This window comes from Bubalus bubalis, chromosome 2 (genome assembly GCF_019923935.1).
Source record: "Bubalus bubalis isolate 160015118507 breed Murrah chromosome 2, NDDB_SH_1, whole genome shotgun sequence".
Classification (NCBI taxonomy): Eukaryota; Metazoa; Chordata; class Mammalia; order Artiodactyla; family Bovidae; genus Bubalus; species Bubalus bubalis.
The window spans coordinates 104,533,720-104,557,832 of record NC_059158.1 but is presented as its reverse complement, the minus strand read 5'-3'; the positions used below and the strand labels follow the sequence as shown (position 1 = coordinate 104,557,832).

The 24,113-nt window shown below is 39.0% G+C and overlaps 1 protein-coding gene across 8 annotated transcripts in view; it reads right to left on the bottom strand.

Annotated features, from left to right (window-relative positions):
• The window catches only part of GTDC1 (glycosyltransferase like domain containing 1), a 453,460-nt gene that overhangs the window by 403,252 nt on the left and 26,095 nt on the right, over positions 1 to 24,113 (bottom strand). Inside the window, exon 1 of one of the 8 annotated variants that reach the window (XM_006049460.4) lies at positions 8,262 to 8,279. The exons of the other annotated variants lie outside the window; for them this stretch is intronic. The gene's annotated coding sequence lies outside the window, so the exon portion shown is untranslated. Of the gene's footprint in view, positions 1 to 8,261; positions 8,280 to 24,113 lie in introns of those variants that run through there. 8 annotated transcript variants of the gene reach the window in all.

Sequence of the window (24,113 nt, the reverse complement as noted above, 5' to 3'; positions counted from 1 at the left end):
TCATATTGTTAACATGATCAAATCAAATATCTGACTGCTAGAAAGCAATGACGGAGAAGGCAACGGCACCCTACTCCGGTACTCTTGCCCGGAAACTCCCATGGATGGAGGAGCCTGGTAAGCTGCAGTCCATGGGGTCGCTAAGGGTCGGACATGACTGAGCGACTTCATTTTCACTTTTCACTTTGATGCACTGGAGAAGGAAATGGCAACCCACTCCATTGTTCTTGCCTGGAGAATCCCAGGGACAGGGGAGCCTGGTGAGCTGCCGTCTATGGGGTCGCACAGAGTCAGACACGACTGAAGTGACTTAGCAGCAGCAGCAGCAGCAGAAAGCAATGACAGTCAGAATTGTTAGTAATAATTATGTGCTGTGCTATGCTGTGCTGTTCTGAGTCGCTCAGTCATGCCGACTCTTTTTCAATCCCATGGACTCTAGCCCACCAGGTTCCTCTGTCCATGGAATTTTCCAGATCTACTCCATGGACAAATCTACTCCATTTGTCCATGGAGTAGATTGCTGTTTCCTCCTCCATAGGATCTTCCAAACCCAGAGACTGAATCTATGTCTCCTGCATTGTCAGGCAGATTCTTTACCACTGAACCACTTGGGAAGCTCCCAGTAAAAAGACACAACAAAGAAGGGTAAGCAATGGAACACTGAAACACAGTTAGAGATTTTATAAACCTGCTAAATTGATAAATGATCTGGTATTCATGCACCTGATTCTCTACTTCAAGAAACTAAAACACTTTCATCACATGTATGGTTAAATTCATCATACATAAAGTTTTCTCATAAAACATGAATGTTTAAATGACTTAACAAAAAAAGGGTTTTTTTTTTAAATCCTGCTACTATAGGAAATGCTCAGTTAGATCAAGATGAATGCATTCTCAATCTTTTCTAAAAAACTTCTCTAGGGAACCCTGTCTAAGATGTTATTTCAACATGACCTCAATTATTAAATCCTCTGGGGACAAGACTCCTTTTAATAAGTCAGCCCAAGAACAAAGGGGCTTGTGAATTCTAGTCTCCTTTGATCTATGACGGCAGCAAACAGGAAAGAAGAGGCAGGGGTGTTAGTTCAAGTACAAATCTTTCATAGGACCATCTGACCATTATCCCAGGGTTCAAAAGACCCAATCAACACCACCACACAGACAAGGGAAAGGGACCTATGCTGAGAAGGCCTGGAGAAGTTGTCATAAGGATCGTTATTCTAGGGAGTGATCAAGCCTAGAAAACATACCAACTCTAGAACACAATGGGTGAGCCTACAGGGATAAACTTGTAACACTGGCCTAACTTCTAAACTACTGCAGTGCACCCTATTTGTTGAAAGACGCATTACTTCAATTGAAATCATAGAATTCTAGAGTGGGCAGGAATCTGTGAATTACGTGTGGTTCCTTCCACCAAATGCAAAATGGCTTCATGTAGCATTCTTTTTGATGACAGACCCAATCTCTTTGGGAAATTCACAATGATGAGAAGCTAAAAAGCGACTGTTGACCCATTCCTAAAGGCCTTGCTTGAACATGAGTGTGTCATTTCTGCCTAAGTTTTCTTGTTCATTAATGATGCGGGCCTGCTATTCAGACTTCAAATCTGACCCACTCCATCAGATTCAGACTTTGACTTTGTCTAGCCTTTGGACCAGTATCCACTTACAGGTCAGACATTCTAAATGGAATTGTGACCCTAGTCTATCATTAGATTAGGCCAGTTCCCAGGCTTAGCTCCCCTGGTCAGCCCTCATCTATGACAGAGCACTACCACCATCACCCCTAAGTCTGCCCACTGCTCAGTCCTAACAGCCCTATGATTACAGATAAGCTCAATACTAGAGGACTCCATCTTGGCCTCTCCAGTCCAGTCCAACATCTTCTCTGATCCATATAGCCATAACAGCCTTTTGCTAATTGTTACTAACATTCTACCAAGGGCTTCACTGGTGGTTCAGCAGCAAAGACTCCACTTGCAATGCAGAAGACACAGGAGACATGGGTTTGATCCCAGGGTTGGGAAGATCCTCTGGAGGAGGACATGGCAACCCACTCCAGTATTCTTGCTTGAAGAATTCTATGGACAGAGGAGCCTGGCGGGCTTCATTCTATAGGGCTGCAAAGAGTTGGTCACTACTGAAGTGACTGAGCACACACACCAGGGTCCAAGAGCACCTGGATTTCAAAAAAAAACTGTAAACCTTCTCCTCTGAAATAGGCCCAATTGCATATATAATACTGTACATAATTTTAGAGGGTTCCCCCATGAATCCCAAGTTAAAAACCCCTGATATCTATAATGGGGACTCATATTTTTTAAAAATTAAATACATATTCCACACACATGCACACACTAAGGGATACTCTTGCTAGACTCCCTTGCAACTTGAGATCTGTATGTGCTCTAGGTTTCCCAAGGAGGAACACTCCTAAGGAGTTCAGAAGGAGAAGGAAACCAGGAAAAGCAACCAAGTAAAAACAGGCCAGCCCATTCAGCAATGATGGCAAGCAAGACAATGATTCTTCTGGTACCAGCAGCAAAAGCCAAGACTTCTCATTCAGCACTTCCAAACTTGAACAAGGCACCGTGCTTCTGAATCCAGAGATGGCCATGGCTCCCTCGGCGAGCCAGCTGAAAAGTGTGGTTCCAGGAGTTGGTTCTAGAAACTCAGCTAAAGTCTATTCTTTCCTCTCTTCTAATCCTCAAACATCCTATATTACAAGTTAATAAATCCCCTTCTGCTTAAACTAGCTGTGATGATTCTATTATCTGCCACTCAGAGAGCCCTTTCCCATATGTGAGCCACGTAAACAGAACACCTGAAATAAATATTTAAATATACTACCAAAACTGGTAATATAATTAATTAAATATATATATATTTATATATATATAATTATAATATAGACCTTTGGTTGCATAACAACTTAGTGCCACTGACCTATACACTTAAAATGGTGAAAATCGAAATTTTTACATTATATACATTTTATCTCAGTAAAGAAATATTATTTTTCTAAACATCCCCCCAAAATTTGTATTTCAGCCAAGGAATCAAGAACCCTTAGAAAACCTTGATTTAATCAACTTATTCCTGTTCTAAGAGTATCAAGCAAGAAAGTCATTTATTCTCTAAGTCTAGCCTCTTGGTCTCTAAGTACAAAGACTGGAAGAAATCTCAATATACATTAGATAAATCAGACACTAAAATTCTGCAGTGGGTGAAGTGGAGGGTGGAAAAGGAACAAGGCAATATTTGTTGCAAACTTACTATGTGACCATGATAAGCCAAGTGCTTTCCATATATCCTCATTTAATCCACACAACAACAACACCCACCCAACCTCATTTATAATAATGCTTCAAGGTAAATGCAACTATTCTTTTCTTACTTATGAGAAAATGGAGGAAGAAGAGCTGAGCAACTCACCCAAGGTGCACAGCTATTGACTGCTGGAGTAATGACAGATCAAGATCTGTCTGACTCCAAAGCCCTGGCTCTGTCTATACGACATTTCTCTTACTGCCTGCCACAGCCACAGTGCTCAGCAGGCAAGGGCTAATTAAATTATCCACAGTGATGGAATCATCGCCCAGCCAGGAAAGCAATTCTTGAGAAGTGTCACCTAGACCATTAATATAGTATGCCCTGTAGAGTCAAGTGTGATGTTCAAATACAGAAATAACTAGATGATGATGATGATAATGATAATAGCATCCAGCTACCATTTGCTGAGTGCCTATTATGCTTTAAGTGCTCCATATACACTACTTCATTTAATCCCCTGAACATCCCAGTAAGAAATGCACAGTAGGTGTTACCTTCATTTTACAACAGAAGAAAATGAGATGCAGAGATTGAGAACTCTGCCAAAGATTACACAGCAAGTTAAGTTCACAGCCACAATTTGAACTCATGTCTCTATAATGCCCAAATGCATGTGTGGGGACCAGAACTTATATTACCTTTCCTCTTCTAAAGAGCCAAACACGGGCCTTATACAGTAAACATTCAGTAAACCAGCAGTTTTTACTTTGAAATTAGGGACACCTGCCAGTGAAAGGATCGGAACTCCTTTTCTTCACACTTTCAGCCTAGCCCATCTCTCAATTCTCCCCACCTCAAGGGAGAGAAAAGAGCTACAGACAACCACTAAAGCTTGCTCTATCAACCCGCACATACTGTTAGAAATTATACAGACTACATGATCCCAAGAGAACTGTATGAAAGCGAGGAAATTATCTGCAAGGCGTCTGATTCAACAGGACCAAGGCGAGACCTGAGAATCTGCAAACCCAACAAGCTCCCAGGTGATACTGCCTCCAGACCACGCTAGCTTCAATTACCATCCTCAGACTTCTTTATGTCCACCAAGTTCAGTCACCAAAGAGTAACTAATGACAAGCAGGAAGATGCTATTCAACTCCCTTTGGTACAGGGAGGCTTTATAATGGAGATACATTAACAAGCTGGGAAAGAGCCATAGGGCTGGCTGGGTGGAGACTATGCAGGAGACCACACAGTCCAGATCCAGACAATCAGTGGGTCCTCAATGAATCCAGTAAATGTCTGAAACTATCAATGACACATGTAAAATGCATTTCTAAGAGGTTATAGGATAGGGTGTGGGGGTAGAGGGAGGGGAATAAAATGTGAATAAATAAAATACAATTTGAATAAAAGGAATAAGATTATAAATTATATAATGAACATGTGGAAACTCAGCACAAAGAGAAAATATTGCCCTAGCCCAGTACAAAACTTTAGATAAAGTCTAACTTCTAGAAAAAATAGCTTTATTTCCCAAATAAACCACAGCAGCATAAAAAGTTAACAGCAATGGGAATTCACTGTATTCCCAGATGATAATAATGAGCTGCAAAAGGTCAAGAAAACTTAAGACAGAACATACACAATGATGGAGTCACTGTTCTCTTTTATTTACAAACAGAGAAAGGAACTTATTTATTTAGTATCATTATGACAGACCCACCCATATATGGAAATAGTAGCTTGTGTAGTTAACTCAAAGTATGGTCCAAACCACATGTGCTGGACTACAAGGAAAATCCAGTCTCATAAAGCAAAAATACCACTACTTAAAATTACATGCTAGCAAAATTAACACTTTGTCCTAAACAAAAGCTAGGACATGATTTTGTTTTTGTTTTAATTCAACAGATATCAGGACACTCTACCAAGATACCATATCAAAAATAAAAATCAAAAAAGCAATTATAACGAGAAAGAAACTGACATAGGGGGACTGATATAATGGGGAAAAATGGAAAATAATCTAAATGTTCATCAACAGCAAAAAAGATAAATGGGGATATAATCATAAAACAATATAATATAGCTCTAAAATTCACTGAACTATAGGGGAGAAAAGGATAGTTAGGGAGTTTGAGATGGACATGTACACAGTGCTATATTTGAAGTGGATAACCAACAAGGACCTACTGTATAGTAAAGGGAACTCTGTTCAATGTAATGTGGCAGCCTGAATGCGAGGGATGTTTGGGGGAGACTGGATACATGTATAATTATGGCTAAGTCCCTTTGCTGTTCACCTGAAACCATCACAACTAAGTTAATCGGCTGTACTCCAATACAGGCTTCTTCCCAGGTGGATCAGTGATAAAGAATCTGCCGGCCAATGCGGGAGGCAGAGGAGACACTGGTTCAATCCCTGGGTCAGGAAGATCTCCTGGAGGAGGAAATGGCAACCCACTCTAGTATTCTTGCCTGGAAAATCCCATGGACAGATGAGACTGGTGGGCTACAGCCCATGGGTTGCAAAGAGCTGGACACAATGAGGTGACTGAGCACATGCACATATCCCAATACAAAATAAAAAGCTTTTTAAAATAATTTAAAAATTAATAATAAATAAAATTGAATTCACTGAACTATTTAGCAGTGGAATTAGGGGCTGAACTGTATCTCCCCAAAATTCATATCTTGAATCCCTAACCTCCAGTGCTTCAGAATGTGACTACACTTCTAAAGAGGGCCTTTAAAGAGGTGATTAAATTAAAATGAGTCAACTAAGGTGGGGCCTAATCCAATATGACCAGTGTCCTTATAAGAAGAGGGAATTTATATACAAAGAGACATTAGAGATGTGCACCCACCCACCAAGTAAGGACAGTGACCAGCAAGAAGTTGGCCATCTGCAAGCCAAGAAGAGAGACCTCAAAATAAAGCAAGTCCACCATCACCTTGATCCTGAATTTTCAGCCTCCAGACTGTGAGAAAATGAATGTCAGTTATTTCTCCACGCAGTCTATGGTATTTTGTTATGTTAGCCTATCCCTTACTCCAGGGCATCTTTCTGACCAGGAATCAAACCAGGGTCTCCAGCACTGCAGGCGGATTCTTTACCAATTGAGCTACGACAGAAGCTCATGCTGGCCCACAAGGACTAATACAAATGATCCCAAACTCAAACATTCATAAGAATCACCTGGAGGCCTTACTAAACGCAGACTTTGGGGCCCTTCTCTCAGAGTTTCTGTTCATTAGGTCTGGAAAGAGGCCTGAAACAGACCTAGTTCTCAGGGATGCATGTTCTTGCAAGGGCCCCGCTCTTGATGTAATGCTCTGCCATTACAATCTCCAAAGGATTAATAGTTTGAACACTGGTTCTAGCATTGTCATTTTGCACTGGTATGCACAAACTGGCTCAGCAGTAAAGAACCCACCTGCAATGCAGGAGACCTGAGTTTGATCCCTGGGTTGGGAAGATCCCCTGGAGGAAACGGCAACCAACTTCAGTATTCCTGCCTAGGAAATCCCATGAACAGAGAACCCTGGCAGGCTACGGTTCATGGGTCACAAAAGAGTTGGACATGACTTCGGGACTAAACAAACAACAAACAAAACACAAGTGTGGCCAGTTATGGCCTCAGAATTTTTATTTCCAACAAATTCCCTGTGATCCTAAATTTGCTGACCAGGTACCACATTCTGAGAGTTGCTAAACCATCTGCTGAACCAGGTAAGTCTAAAAACATAATACTGGGGAAAAAAGAGCAAGCTGCAAAAGAACAAGTATAGATATCATTTATATAACGTTTTGTTATGGATGTGGTATTTCACTTCAGTTCCGTCTGACTCTTTGCGACCCTGTGGACTATAGCCCACCAGGTCCCTCTGTCCATGGGATTCTCCAGGCACGAACACTGGAGTGGGTTGCCATGTTCTCCTCTGAGGGACCTTCCCAATCCAGGGATTGAACCCCATCTATTATGTCTCCTGCATTGGCAGGTGGGTTCTTTAGCACTGGGAAGCCCTTTGTAATGGATATTATATATGTATAAAAAGAAGCATGGCAATGTAAACACCCAATTCAGAATACCTGCTATCTCTGAGGCCAGTAAAAGAACAGAATTAGTGATCGGCACCACAGAGAGCCTCAGCTCTGTCTACAAAGGTCTATTTCTCAAGTGAATGAAAAATAAAAAATTGAAGTAAACATGGCAAAAAGGTTCAGTTTTGACAGAGCTGAGAGTTACATTGTGTTACTCTCTATACATTTTTGCACTTTTCTGTAAATTTAAAGCACTTAAAAATTTTTCAAAGAGAAAAGAACCTTAACTATTATATAACTCTGGCACCACCGACAATTGAGTAAAATATTCCATTCAAAATTTTAAATTTTACCAGTTGGAAGAACAATTCCACTTATGAAAAAAAAAAAAAAACCACAACTTCACGATAACCAAGATATAAGGTTACTTGAAGCTTGAGAATCATAATTTAAAAGACTAAACAGATATAAATCCACTTCAAATGAACACATCTAAAAATTTACTAACATACTATGGAAATTAGGAATATTAAAAATGAGAACTACTATCCCTTAGAAATAATGGTAACTGTGACATTCAGGTTCATTTGACTCTACTATATCTTTTGCATGAAATGACGAAAATAAATTTTAAGCTGTTTTAGAGAGTCACAGACAAAACATAACAGGTGAAATTTCTATAAACCTACAGAAAATAATAGGAAAAGGTTAAATTAAAATGAAAGGAACAGAAATAAATCTTAGAAAATTTCAATCTAAAAAATATAGAATAAATGCAAATTTCATAAAAATAACTTTTAACTATTAAAATAGCCAATTGTGTGTTAAAATATGAATAATCAGTGCTGCTATTTTCATTTTATTGGGAATATAAAATGGAAAAACTTTTCAGAAAGAATGTAAAAACATAAATCAAGGGCATTAAAAATACTCACTCCCTTTAATCCAGTAATTTTCTTTCTAGGAATATATCCTATGGAAAAAATCAAAATAATGAAAACAAACATTCACACATGAGCATGTTAATCATAACATTAAGTAGTATAGAAAAACTACCCAAACTAAATAAATCACAATGCATACATATGATACAATATAAAATTAAATAAAAAGGAAGATTATAAGACTACACACACTATGATCTTAACTATCAGTTCAGTTCAGATGCTCAGTCATGTACGACTCTTTGCATACTTAAAGGACTGCAGCACGCCAGGCCTCCCTGTCCATCACCAACTCCCGGAGTTTACCCAAACTCATGTCCATTGAGTTGGTGATGCCATCCAGTCATCTCATTCTCTGTCATCCCCTTCTCCTCCCAGCTTCATTCTTTCCCATCATCAGGGTCTTTTCAAATGAGTCAGTTCTTTGCATCAGGTGGCCAAAGTATTGGAGTTTCAGCTTCAGTATCAGTCTTTCAAATGAATATTCAGGACTGATCTCCTTTAGGATGGACTGGTTGGATTTCCTTGCCGTCCAAGGGACTCTCAAGATTCTTCTCCAACACCACAGTTCAAAAGCATCAATTCTTCGGCACTGAGAATTCTTTAGAGTCCAACTCTCACATCCATACATGACTACTGGAAAAACCATAGCCTTGACTAGACAGACCTTTGTTGGCAAAGTAATATCTCTGCTTTTTAATATACTGTCTAGTTTGGTCATAACTTTTCTTCCAAGGAGTAAGCGTCTTTTAATTTCATGGCTGCAATCACCATCTGCAGTCATTTTGAAGACCAAAAAAATAAAGTCTGCTACTGCTTCCCCATATATTTGCCATGAAATGATGGGACCAGATGCCATGATCTTAGTTTCCTGAATGTTGAGCTTTAAGTCAACTTTTCACTCTCCTCTTTCACTTTCATTGAGAGTCTCTTTAGTTCTTCTTTGCTTTCTGCCATAAGGGTGGTGTCATCTGCTTATCTGAGGTTATTGATATTTCTCCCAGCAATCTTGATTCCAGCTTGTATTTATCCAGCCTGGCATTTCTCATGATGTACTCTGCATATAAATTAAATAAGCAGGGTGACAATATACAGCCTTGATGTACTGCTTTTCCTATTTGGAACCAATCTGTTGTTCCATGTCCACTTCTAACTATTGCTTCTTGATCTGCATACAGATTTCTCAGGCGGCAGGTCAGGTGATATGGTATTCCCATCTCTTTCAGAATTTTCCACAGTTTGTGGTGATCCACACAGTCAAAGGCTTTGGCATAGTCAATAAAGCAGAAATAGATGTTTTTCTCAAACCCTCTTGCTTTTTCAATGATCCAACGAATGATGGCAATTTGATCTCTAGTTCCTCTGCCTTTTCTAAAACCAGCTTAAACCTCTGGAAGTTCACAGTTCATGTACTGTTGAAGCCTGGCTTTGAGAATTTTGAGCATTACTTTACTAGCATGTGAGATGAGTGCAATTGTGCGGTAGTTTAAGCATTCTTTGGCATTGCCTTTCTATGGGATTGGAATGAAAACTGATCTTTTCCAGTCTTGTGGCCACTAACTTTTCCAAATCTGCTGGCATATTGAGTACAGCACTTTCACAGCATCATCTTTTAGGATTTGAAGTAGCTCAACTGGAATTCCATCACCTCCACTAGCTTTGTTCATAGTGATGCTTTCTAAGGCCCACTTGACTTCCCATTCCAGGATGTCTGGCTCTAGGTGAGTGATCACACCATCATGATTATCTGGGTAGTGAAGATCTTTTTTGTACAGTTCTTCTGTATATTCTTGCCACCTCTTCTTAATATCTTCTGCTTCTGTTAGGTCCATACCGTTCTGTCCTTTATTGAGCCCATCTTTGCATGAAATGTTCCCTTGGTAATTTTCTTGAAGAGCTCCCTAGTCTTTCCCATTCTATTGTTTTCCTCTATTTCTTTGCACTGATCATTGAGGAAGGCTTTCTTATCTCTCCTTGCTTTTCTTTGGAACTCTGTGTTCAAATGGGTATACCTTTCCTTTTCTCCTTTGCTTTTCACTTCTTTTCACAGCTATTTGTAAGGCCTCACCAGACAGCCATTTTGCCTTTTTTGCATTTCTTTTTCTTGGGGATGGTCTTGATCCCTGTCTCCTATACAATGTCATGAACCTCCATCCATAGTTCATCAGGCACTCTATCAGATCTAGTCCTTTAAATCTATTTCTCACTTCCACTGTATAATCATAAGAGATTGGATTTAGTTCATAACTGAATGGTTTAGTGGTTTTCCCTACTTTCTTCAATTTAAGTCTGAATCTGGCAATAAGGAGTTTGCGATCTGAGCCACAGTCAACTCCCAGTCTTGTTTTGCTGACTATATGGAGCTTCTCCACCTTTGGCTGCAAAGAATATAATCAATCTGATTTCGGTGTTGACTATGTGGTGATGATCTTAACTATGGAAAACTATAAAAGTTCAAAGAAAAAAATGAAAGGAAATACACAAAAATATTAAGTCTCCCTCTGGATGATGGATGACTTGTTCCTTAGCTTCTTTTCTATAACACATATATATATATATTACTTTTGCAATTAGAAAAATAGAAATTTAAAAATACTAGCACTTTCATTAAATATAAAACATTTCAAACTAAGGTATCAGGGCATTTAATAAGTACCTTAGCTATTATTTCAAGAAATCCTTGAAACATTCATTGCAGTAAAAAGTTGATTATATCTAAGAAGATACAATGTACCTTTCCAAATGTAGACATTATTCAAGAAGCCCTTCATAGTACCTCCCTGGTGGTCCAGTGGTTAAGAATCTGCCTTGCGAAGCAGCGAAACACTGGCTTGATCCCTGGTCCAGGAAGATCCCATATGCCTCAGAGCAACTAAGCCTGTGTGCCACGACTATTGAGTCAGTGTTCAAGAGCCTGGGAGCCACAACGACTGAAGACCATGTGCCTTAAAGCCTGTCCTCCGTAGCAAGAGAGGCCAGTGCGATGAGAAGCCCACACATCCCAACTAGAGAGTAGCCCCCACTCTTCACAACTGGAGGAAAGCCCGCACAGCAACAAAGAACCAGCACAAAAATAAATAAATAAGCAAAAGTTAAATTTTAGAAAAACTTGACCAAAAAAAAAAAAAAAAGTCCTTCACAGTTTTCTTCTAATTCCTTTCAAAGGCACCCACAGTTTTCTAACATCAAAGTGTCTATACATATCTAAAACTGGTTTTCTAATCAATCATTCTATATCACAATCAACATTCCAAGTCACATATTTTCACCTGCCTAATGATAATGGCTGAGACCCCAAGACCTCCCAGTCACTGAGCTGTCCCTTACAAACCACTCTAAGGAAAGTTATCATCACCTTGACTTTGCAGGTGTATGAACTCAGGCTAAGTAATTGTCTCAACATCACACAGCTAGAAAGTGGCAGATCCGGGACTTAAACCCTGGTCATTCAACAGAAGTACATCACAGCACCTTTCAATAAAGCTGACATAACGTAAAATCCTGGTTTGGGTTTTTTGCAATTTTAATTCTGTCTCCTAAGGAAAAAAAGAATTAAAATTGCAAAAAACCCAAACCAGGATTTTTACATTATGTCAGCTTTATTGAAAGGTGCTATGATGTACTTCTGTCTCCTAAGGAAAAACAGGAGAAGGCAATGGCACCCCACTCCAGTACTCTTGCCTGGGAAATCCCATGGATGGAGGAGCCTGGTGGGCCGCAGTCCATGGGGTCGCTAAGAGTCGGACACGACTGAGCGACTTCACTTTCACTTTTCACTTTCCTGCATTGGAGAAGGAAATGGCAACCCATTCCAGTGTTCTTGCCTGGAGAATCCCAGGGACGGGGGAGCCTGGTGGGCTGCCGTCTATGGGGTCGCACAGAGTCGGACACGACTGAAGCGACTTAGCAGCAGCAGCAGCAGCAAGGAAAAACAAGGACAGAGTTCCAGAAAAAAGATACAATTACCAGAAAATGTAATTAAAGAAGCTACCTATTAATCATAGGAAACGATTTCAATCTGTATCTTTATCACATACTTCGTACACTTACCTATTGAACACTGACCCCACACACGTGAATCACTTAGTTTAAGGTCAGAGATAAGAGAACACTGGCAAACAGGTAAAGAGCTGTGACAAGCTGTTTTTTCCAAAAACAGCCACAGCAATATTTCCTGTCCCACAAGCCCTTTCAGGGGCTTGCCACACCCTCACCCAAAGTGGGGAACAATTTCCCCTTCAGCTTAAGTTGAGCAGGGCTTTCTATCAAGGAACAGAATGACTCAGAAGTAATACTGCATGATTTCCAAAGGCAACATAGAAAAGGCAATACAGTTGTCCCTCTGCATCTGTGGCCTCCACATTCTCAAATGCTACTAACCACAGATCAAAAATATTTGAAGAAAGAAATAAATTCCAGAAAGTTCTGAAAAGCAAAACTAGAATTTGCTCCAAATGGGCAACTATTAACATGGCTTTTTATATTGTATTCACAACTATTTACATAGCATTTACATTGTATTAATTACAATTGATAATTAGAAATAATCTAGAGATTATTTAAAATATACAGGATGCAAATACTACACTATTGTATATACAGGACTTGAGCATCTCCGGATTTGGGGATCCTGGGGGGATACCAAGGACCACGGTGTAGGCTCTTTCCCTGTCACTCCAGCTCTGGCTCACTGTCTCCTCCCTCCCTCCCATGCTTCTCTCCCTCTCTGTAATACAGTCCTTGTCCCGCTCTTCCCTCTCTCTCACCCTTCCAATCTAGTCACCATTCTGTGAGGAAACCCAGGTAACGTGGGAGGGCTACAAACAGGTGTCCGAACCCCAGATTTCCAGTAGTTATCTCAGCTGACAGCCAGCATCACCCAGCAGACATGTTCCTGAACAAGCCTTCAGATGATTCTGGCCCTCCCTTTGAGCCACACAGCTGACCCAAAGGGTAGCAAAGACAAACTATGCTACACGAAGACTTCAAATCACAGACTCCAGAGAAAAAGAAATGTTTTTAAGTTTTACAGTGGTTTGTCTAGTAGTAAGAGGTCACCAAAACAGACATTTGGTGCTGATTTCACAGCAAGTTAAAAAGTTTCGATCATTCCATACAAAACTTGTACAACTTTGGCAATAATCCTCTTTAAATTAGCTAAACCACAGTCATCCAATGGCTCCTTTGACTTCAGATGGGTCTCTGGAAACTTGAACCTTCAAGGCTGCCTGATTCTCTGTTGAGAGGCAAACTCTATAGCATGTTGAAATAAAGTTTCACTTTGAAGGTTGATGTCACATCTTTTCAGGGGGAAGTTCTAAGCAGGGATGCCAAGAAACTTCCCTCTAGAAGACAGATGTGGCACGCATGTTTTATCCGATACCACAAAATACACTTGTAGAAAGTTATCATCTATTACCAGCGCTCCCTAGAGCAGAGTATTTCCACAAAGTAATTAGACAATATACATAGAGAGGATGTACACAAAGTACCTATAGGGACTGCAGAGAAAAATCGTGCAGAGTGAAACACGTCCACACAGAGCTGAGCGGCAAGGGAAAGAACAAGAAAACACTGCACTTCCGATGCACTGTAGGCCAGAGTACTGTTTATTCACTGCCTTGTTGTTGTTCAGTTGCTCAGTCACGTCCAACTGTTTGTGACCCCACGGAATGCAGCATGCTAGACGTCCCTGTCCTTCACTATCTCCCCGAGTTTGCTCAAACTCATGTCCATCGAGTCAGCAATGCCATCCAGCCATCTCATCCTCTGTTGCCCTCTTCTCCTCCCATCCTCAACGTTTCCCAGCATCGGGGTCTTTCCCAATGAGTCGGCTCTTTGCATCAGGTGGCCAAAGTATTGGAGACTCATCTTTAGCATCAGTCCTTCCAATGAATATTCACTGTTGATTTCCTTAATTTATATTTTTAGCAAAACTAATACAATTATGTAAAGTTTAAAAATAAAATAAAAAAAAATAAAAAATTTATATTTTTATATAGCTTAAAATGCAATTTCTAATCAAATGAGCTGAAATAAAAGCTTCTCCTTTTCGATGGAAATACAACGTAATTTTACCAACTACAAAACTTTTCAATGATGAGGTATGCATGAAGTCAACTCAATACAAATAAGAGTAGAAACACTGAGATTAGTTTACTTCATAGATTTAGGAAAGAATTTTCAAATGATAATGGCAAGTATCACATTAAAAAGTTAACCAGTTAGTTATCTATCGATTAATGAGCAAACGATAGACTGTGAAATGTTCCTTGATGACAAAATACATTAGCAAAAGGGAAAGTTGCTCAGTCATGTCTGACTCTTTGTGACCGCATGGACTATACAATCCATGGAATTCTCCAGGCTAGAATACCGGAGTGGGTAGCCTTTCCCTTATGCAGGAGATCTTCGCAACCCAGACATCAAACCCAGGTCTCCCACATTGCAGGCAGATTCTTTAACAGCTGAGCCCATAAGGGAAGCCCAAAATACATCAGACTGGTAATCAAATATAAATTCCATGAATATGAGCCAAAAAAAAAAAAAAAAAAAAAAAGCCTTTGTGTTTTAGGCATAGTTTTCACTAGCACAAGACCTCTCTTTTTTAAAATCTTTTTGAGTGTATCTCTGTGTTTGTGCGCGTGCACACACGCGTGTGCCGCATGCCATGTGCATGCTCAGTTGTATCCGACTCCTTATACCCCCAAGGACTATAACTCGCCAGGTTCCTCTATCCATGGAATTTTCCAGGCAAGAATACTAGAGCGCGTTTCCATTTCCTACTCCAGGTGATCTTCCCCGACCCTGTGTCCCCTGCACTGGCAGGCAGATTCGTTACCACTGCAGCACCTAGAAAACCCTTTTGACGTACAATGAAACCCAAACATTTCCTTTCAGTTAAACCTAGGTCTCTCACAGCTCTAACCAACTAATAAAATCTTATTCAGGGTCACAGACTATAGGAAATACAATCATCATCATTGCAAAATTCTTCTATTCTCCTTCATTAACTTTTGAACATATGATATATATTCATCAGGTTGTTGGGGAACCATTGACTAAAACCACCCATCTTGGCTAGGCATGATGATAACCACTTGCATAAGTTGTCTCACAACAAGAGGTCCAAGTAAGGAACACAGTGCTGTTGCTGAAAATTGACCTGGAGAATTCGAGAAGGGGCCAAAAGGAGGGAGGAGACTCCGGTCCACATATCCTATCAACCTCACAGAAACATTTGTGCTGAAATCCATCCTGGCTGAGAGATGCGCATACCACCAAGAAGACCTTGAGTAAGACCAAATATGGGCCAGACAAGAGACAACCTAGAAACTAACCCCATCACCATAAAACCTAAGACTGCGAGCCACATGGCAACGCAGTTCTTCTGGGTTCCCCTAATCAACTTCTCTTCACCCCAGGCATCCGTTCCCAATAAAGTCTTTTGCTTTGTCAGTATGTGTGGCTTTCTGGACAACGCATTTCCGAGTGTTAGACAAGAGCCACTCTTGGGACCTGGAAAACCCTTTCCAAGCAATAACACAAGTTACTAAACTGTGTGTCATACACAATGGATGTAGAATTCATGGCCAAAACGATTTATATCCAGTCCTCTGATGGAAATAATATTCCCCAAATATATGAACTTCAGATGGAAAACAAAGAAAATGAATCCAAAAGTTTATCTGCTATCCCTCCTTCTTTTGAGGGAAAAACAACTGTACAAAAAAATTTACAATCCTTAAACCTACAAAACGATGAAGAACAATGAAAACCAACATGAAGATTTAAAAACATTTTTTAAAATCAAATCTTAAGATGAAATTATCCTTTACAGTCCATATCTGCTGTGTAAAAGATTGTGGAATCTAATAACTTTTAAGGGTTGGTTTGATTTAATGGGAACTAAGTTGAACCACTAGACCATTCAGGTACGACCTAAATCAAATCCCTTATGATTATACAGTGGAAGTGACAAACAGATTCAAGAGATTAGATAGAGTGTCTGAGGAACTACGGATGGAGGTTCACAACACTGTACAAAGGCAATGGTCAAGACCATCCCCCAAAAAGAGAAATGCAAGAAGGCAAAAAGGTTGTCTGAGGAGGCCTTACAAACAGCTGAGAGAAGAAGAAAAGCTAAAGGCAAGAATGAAAAGGAAAGATACCCTTTTAAATGTAGAGATTCAAAGAAAAGAATAGCAAGGAGAGATAAGAAAGCCTTCCTCAGTGATCAGTGCAAAGAAATAGAGGAAAACAATAGAATGGGAAAGACTAGAGAGCTCTTCAAGAAAATTAGAGACACCAAGGGAACATTTCATGCAAAGATGGGCTCAAAAGGACAGAAATGGTATGGACTTAACAGAAGCAGAAGATATTAAGAAGAGGTGGCAAGAATACACAGAAGAACTATACAAAAAAGATCTTCACTACCCAGATAATCATGATGGTGTGATCACTCACCTAGAGCCAGACATCCTGGAATGGGAAGTCAAGTGGGCCTTAGGAAGCATCACTATGAACAAAGCTAGTGAAGGTGATGGAATTCCAGTTGAGCTACTTCAAATCCTAAAAGATGATGCTGTGAAAGTGCTGTACTCAATATGCCAGCAAATTTGGAAAAGTTAGCAGTGGCCACAGGACCGGAAAGGTCAGTTTTCATTTCAATCTCAAAGAAAGGCAATGCCAAAGAATGTCCCAACCACCATACAATTGCACTCACCTCATACACTAGTAAAGTAATGCTCAAAATTCTCCAAGCTAGGCTCCAGCAATACATGAACCGTGAACTACCAGGTGTTCAAGCTGGTTTTAGAAAAGGCAGAGGAACCAGAGATCAAATTGTCAACATTTGCTGGATCATCATAAAAGCCAACAGAGTTCCAGAAAAATATCTATTTCTGCTTTATTGACTATGCCAAAGCCTTTGACTGTGTGAATCACAATAAACTGTGGAAAATTCTGAAAGAGATGAGAATACCAGATCACCTGACCTGCCGCCTGAGAAATCTGTATGCAGGTCAAAAAGCAATAGTTAGAAGCGGACATGGAACAATAGACTGGTTCCAAATCAGGAAAGGAGTACGTCAAGGCTATATACTGTTACCCTGTTTATTTAACTTATATGCAGAGTACATCATGAGAAATGCCAGGCTGGATGAATACAAGCTGGAATCAAGATTGCTGGGAGAAATATCAATAACCTCAGATAAGTAGATGACACCACCCTTATGGCAGAAAGCAAAGAACTAAAGAGCCTCTTGATGAAAGTGAGAGAGGAAAGTGAAAAGTTGGCTTAAAACTCAACATTCAGAAAACTAAGATTATGGCATATGGTCCCATCCTTTCATGGCAAATAGATAGGGAAGCAGTGGCAGACTTTATATTTTTAGGCTCCAAAATCACTGCAGATGGTGACTGCAGCCATGAAATTAAAAGATGCTTGCTCCTTGGAAGAAAGGCTATGATCAACCTAAACAGCACATTAAAAAGCAGAGATGTTACTTTGCCAACAAAGGTCCATTGAGTCAAAGCTATGGTTTATAGTCATGTATGGATGTGACAGTTGGACTATAAAGAAAGCTGAGCACAGAAGAATTGATGCTTTTGAACTGTGGTGTTGGAGAAGATTCTTGAGAGTCCCTTGGAGTGCAAGGAGATCCAACCAGTCCATCCTGAAGGAAATCAGTCCTGAATATTCATCGGAAGGATTGATGCTGAAGCTGAAACTCCAATACTTTCGCCACCTGATGCGAAGAACAGACTCAATGGAAAAGACACTGATGCTGGGAAAGATTGAAGGCGGGAGGAGAAGGGGACGATAGAGGATGAGATGGTTGCATGGCATGACCGACTCGATGGACATGAGTTTGAGTAAACTCCAGTAGTTGGTGATGGATGGGGAGGGAGGCCTGGTGTGCTGCCGTCCATGAGGTTTCAGAAAGTCAGACATGACTGAGCGACTGAACTGAACTGAGCTACAGTTAAATCCAATCAGTTTAAAAGGATAAACTTTGTCATTTTATATCATTTCTAAAGATAATTTACACAAATTATCAAATAATTCCATTTCAGAAACACTCAAACATAACAAATGACCATAAACAAAATGCAGCACAAAGCTATATCTATAAAACTGCCAAGATATTTTACAAAAATTAATCTAAGTTGATCATGTTTGCTTGTGTGTGTGTGTGTATATATATATATATATATATATAGTTACTGAACACTAAATAGGGAAATAAACAAACAGGTAAATCATTCATAAAATGAGTGATCAAAGAGTTAACTATAGTACTCAAGCACCAAATGACAGTATAAATGAATTAAAAAAGACTATAGTTTTTTGTCACACATCTATTCCAGAACCTAAGAGATAAACCATAGGGACTCCTGTAGTATACAGATTCAAATGGGAAGCACCTGCTTCCAATTGTCTAATATATATAGTATCTGCTTCTTTAGATGGAAAACCTCTAAGAGGAAACTGCATTATACTGTGTGTGCTTGTACACATATGCTTAATGCTCTCACAAGTTGTACTAAAAGACATTACATGGGTCACAAAATTCAGCAAGAACAAATCTGGATGAATATCAAGACCAGCATTAATGATGCATCCTTGGTAATGCTCTACACAAAAAACTGATTTGAACATAAAAACATTCTTCAGTCTTTCTTGTGTTCACACAGCTTGCTTTTCAAACTTGACTAAGTGAAGACTTTAATGTTGTCTGAAGAAAGAAACAGTATTTTCATTGATACTTTGAATATGATATCATCTCTCTAGGCCTTGAATCCCTGACCTCTGGGTAAAACAACTAAATCAATTATTTCATATTTTAAAATATATAATCTTTATCTACCTACATACTTGATTTCCAGCCTGTAAGAAGAGTACAAATATTTATTTTCCTATTTGCAATAATAAACATTACTCGAGGTGGACTAAACATGTCTCCAAGTCTCTTGGCTTTTCAACTCTCATGAGAGTTTAAGTTGACCATTAAGAAATCCTTAACTATTACCAAATCCAGTTCTTTCATAAGGGACAATTTAATGGCCCTATTTTGTATCATATACCTCTGTGGTCTGATGAAGACTAAGGGCCCTTTTCAGAGAAATACCTACTTGAGTACATACAGACAAGATTTTACATAGCAATGAAGTGGGGGCGGGGGAGGTTATTTTAGACTTTCTTAAAATCTGATGAACTTTGACTTACCTTGCTCACTTTCTTCAAGACCAGAGCCTAAATCTGTATACTAATCTCCACCCCAGTTCCCCCCCCAGTTCCTACCTACCAATAGGATAGGCTTCCTGTACTTTTTGTTCATAATCCTTTAACTCTCTTACAAATTAGATGACTGTATGTATCATGGTGTACTATTTTGACTGATTTTCTCATTTTCTTCTCCATTGGAATGTGAGCTCCTTAAGGCCAGAAACTGTCAGATCCTGTTCTAAAACTCCAGCAACTGGTACCACACCGTGAAAAAAAAAAATTAAGTATCTGTCTTTCAAATAAAGCCAAGAGTTGATAATTGTTGAAGATGGGCAATGAGTACAAGCAGAGTAGGGCAGGAAGGATGTTTCATTCTACTAGTCTGTCTCCTTTTGTATATATTTGAAAATTTTCAAATATTAAGGGGGGAAAAAGTCTAGAAAAAAAGCTCTACAGCTATATACGAATAACTTTCACATATTTGAATACACCTCAAAACAAACTACACTTGTTCATTATGCCTGAGAGAACTAAGATCAATGATTAGAAAACAAAATTCTGGCTTCACATAAGAAAGAACTCTCTAATAACTAAAGGTATCTGAAAATGAAGCTGGCACTGGGCTAGGTACAGACATATCTTGGAGATATTGTAGGTTCAGTTCAAGACCATTACAATATAGCAAATATGGCAATAAAGTGGGCCAAACAAATTTACTGGTTTCCTAGAGTACATAAAAGTTACATTAATGCTATATTGTAGTCTACTGTATACAATAGTGTTATGTCTAAAAAATAATAATGTTACATATCTTAATTTAAAAGTGCTTTGCTCCTCTGCTCAGTGTTATGTGGCAGCCTGGATGGGAGGGGGTTTTGGGGGAGAATGGATACATGTTTATATATGGCTGATTCCATTTGCTGTTCATCTGAAACTATCACAACACTGTTAATCAGCTATAATCTAATACAAAATAAAAAGTTCAAAAACAAAAAGAGCCAAAAAAAAGTGCTTTGCTAAAAAATACTAACCATCATCTGACACTACAGGGTTGCCACAAATCTTCAACTTGTTAAAAAGCATAGTGTCTGCAACACACAAGAAAGAGAAGTACAATAAAATGAAGTATACCTGTATATTCAAGCAGGAGATGGCCATTCAAAATGGATTACTATTAAAAAATGAATTCTAAGGGTTAAGCTTAGGGTTCAGATCTGTGAATATGTGAAAACATAGTTTATATCTTAAAGAGATACACAGAAGTCAATATAATGACTACTGATTTCATAAAACAGCTACAAAGAATGAAGTCCTTTCTCAAAACCAATTACCTCTCAAGCCTCATTTTATGGGCACGCACACACTCTGGGCTCCAGCTTCCCCAGCCTTCTGACAGGTCCTCAATGTGCTCAGTGGTGTCCACTGCACTTGCTGCTCCTACTGGAACGCTCTTCAGATAGCAGCTAAGAAACACTTCCTCGGGGAAGTCGTCCCTACCTGACCAGATTATGCTCTCTGACAACCACAGTTCTTTTCCAGAAAGCAGAGACCCCATGTTTTTGCTCACCACTGTATCCCTAGGGCCTGTCACAGAGTCTGGCACATTGTAAGTGCTCAATAAATATTTGTTGAATGGATGAATGAATACAACATTCCCTATGAACCTAGCATTTTCATAAATTATGATCTAAATTGAATACAAGTCAACTTACCAAAATATAATCAAGCTATTTCTTTATCACAAGTGATTAAACTATCTCCCTAGAGGCCAAGGACAATAAGAAAACAGCTAGCTCCCAAGAGAATCTTTTATACTTGTTTTATTATGAAAATATAACACATTTTCAATAATTTTTAGCTTCACAATACACACAAAAAATTTGTTTCTCAGAATTCTTTTAGGATTCTGACAAGCCAAATGATTCTCAAGTCAAACAGTAGGTTATTAAGCTGAAAGAATTTATTGTATGAATGTGAAGTCTAATCAGGACATTTAGTTAAGAAAGAAGCACTGAAAGATTTAGGACAGATGGACAACCATCAGGTCATATAAAATATTTCCAAATATGTGTTTATAAGAAATATATGAAAATGCCCAGCATAGGGATACTTTCTGTTGCTAAGAAACACTGAACGTTGATAACTAATTGTCCTTCTTACAAAGGTCAACAACAATCATCTCAATTATCAGTGCAATTCCTTTTAACTATTCATTCTTAAAAACCTTTATAAAATATACTAAACAAAAAGACGTACATGGTATTTAACACTCAGAAATCACTGATGTATATAATGTATACAGAGACAGTGGTATTTTACTGACTTCCATCAAAAGTGGTTTTTCAAGACAAAGTTATGAGATCCTACTTTAGTATTAAGAATGTGCGAACAAAATTTATTAGATTAAAAGTACAAAAAAATTCTATCCACACCAAATCTATCACTATGGCTAATATACAAAATATCCGAAATTCCAAACAAATTCTAACAAAGCAGAACACTAAGTTTTAGGACTATTTTATCCCTAATTGGGAGAAATTACCCACCGTCATCTTATTCAGAACTCTGTGTTACCTGATAAATCTGAATTAGAGCCAGCACGGCACCATGTTGAAATCCCTTAGACTCAACCCTGCTTCTAATAACTTTTAGCTTCAATTCTGGACCCAACATGAACTTTCACCCAGGTCATCCACTCCATTATTAGTACCAGTCCTGGGCTCAGTCCCTCCTCCACTTCAGAAAGAAATGACAATCTAAGGAAAAGATGAAGGTTAACCTTCCTACCAAGTAATGAACTCCAAAGAGTGATTGTTTTTCAATGAAATAAATAAAATTTACCTTGGAGATCCCAAAATGTGAATATGGAACATGTAAAAGATTTAGCCTAATGCCTGATTTTTCTCAGCATAAAAATAACACAATACATGATTTTCTAGTACCCCAAATCTATATATTAAAAGACACAACACCCTAAAACTCCTTTTTTATTATGAAAATTTGCAAACACACACAGCAGTAAAGAGTTTAATGTACCATATCACCTTGACAACAATTATCAGCACTCTGACAATTTTATTTCATCTACAGGAAATCTACTTTTGAACCATTCAAAAGCACACTGAATTGATACCCTTTTAAAAGCGTACTCAACATGTTGACCATGCAGAAACAGCAGGTTTCATGCAAAAACTTTATTTTTGTCTCTTACTGGTCTATTAAACACATTCAGCAGTAAAACAACCTCTGCCCTAGAGGAAAAAACTCATAATTCTCATGACTTTCTTGTCACTAAGACGTTACAGAAAATCATATGATCACTTGAAATGGTAAGTCTCAGTTCAGTAATTTAAAATAACTAGTCTCAGGCAGACAACTGGGGAAATTTGAATATGGACTACAGATTATATAACATTATCATATCAATAGTAAATTATTGGGTGTGACAATGCATTGTGTAGGAGAATATTTTAATTTTTAAAATAGAAAAGTTAAACTATTTAGGAGTAAAGTGTCATTTTCAAATGGTTCAGGCCCACTCAACCGGCCAAAAAAAGTATGCTGTATATATACTTGTAGCCAAATATTATTGACTGGTAAAAGGTATGAGGTGCTTACTAGATAATTATTTCAACAGTTATATAAGCTTAAAATTTTTCAAAGTTTAAAGACTATATCCAAATAATAGTCAGAACTCCAAAGTACAATAAACACTAAAACTTATGTTACCTTTTCAGCTAGGGCCTGCAGAGCTGGCCATTGTTAGGGAGGGAAGGAACAAGAGCCTTCTCTTCTCACAAGTTTCTCTTCTGCCATCTTTCAAGTTTTCTGAGCCCACTCAGATCAAAGACAGGGAAGGGAGGAGGGGTCAGGCGTAACAGTACAGTTCTTACTTGACTGCTACTGTACCAACATGACCCAATGTTATATGAAGACGGCAAGTGCTGATTTTCCTTCTCTTGGGAAGAGTCTATGCATTCATCTATGAGTATGATCCTCCAAGTACAAGACTCTGCCAGGGATGGTGCTCTCCCTTGGCTAACGTAACAGCTCCCTCTCAGTGTCCCCTCAGTTTCTGACCTCTGGCCATACATCCAACTCCTTACTGCGAGGATCTTCCTTCCCTGGCAGTAAACTTTCTTGGGAAGGATTCCTTTTCAAATAACACCAGGGTGACAGTCATATTGTGTGATACATACATACACTTCTAACCTGCTGGGAGAAAAGTGTGTGTTAGTCGCTAAGTCATATCTGACACTGCGAACCCATGGACTGTAGCCTGCCAGGATCTTCTGTCCATAGAATTCTCCAGCCAAAGATATTGGAGTAGGTTGCCATTCCCTTCTCCAGGAATCAAACCTGGGTCTCCTGCATTGCAAGCAGACTTTTTACCATCTGATCCACCAGGAAGAGAGCAGCGCAATTATTTCTCAAACCCAGCCCAATTGCCAAACAACCCTTATGCTTTCTCAGGCATGAGTCAAGAATCAGTCCTTTGTGACCTCAGACCATGTACTACAGTTGAACTCCTCTCACTAAGCTTCATGAAATATTCTGATGCCTAGCTTGTAAGAGGTAGGGCTAAAACACACAGCACTTCAATGACACTCTGA